This window comes from Octopus bimaculoides, chromosome 12, assembly GCF_046866305.1.
Source record: "Octopus bimaculoides isolate indiv1 chromosome 12, ASM4686630v1, whole genome shotgun sequence".
Classification (NCBI taxonomy): Eukaryota; Metazoa; Mollusca; class Cephalopoda; order Octopoda; family Octopodidae; genus Octopus; species Octopus bimaculoides.
In genome coordinates, this window is record NC_142939.1 from 65,672,722 (window position 1) to 65,673,157 (window position 436).

Sequence of the window (436 nt, forward strand, 5' to 3'; positions counted from 1 at the left end):
TACATAAAGCCTTGTTTTTAACATCAGCTTTCAGTGTGTGGCAACCCACAGTCTAACTTCATACACTCTTATCATTTATGATAGTTGTTTCTACAACTTCTGCTCAACCTGAACATGTCGTTATAGTTGACCGATATGACTCTAATGTGTATATTTTCTCCTGTCATGGAAAGTTTCTGCACAGAAATTTTGCAATTAAGTATTTATGAATGATGCAGAGTTATTCTTTAAATTATGTTGAATTGTGGAAACTTTCTAATTCGTGACCAACCTGAAAATCACTTGTGTGGTGAAATAGAAGTTATTATTAAATGTTTACATAATGTTGTTATATCATACACACCCAGTCTCACATGCATACCATCAAAGAAAAGCAAATTAAAACCCAATAAATGAACCAATTCTCAATCAGGAATAAAAATAAATAACAAACAAA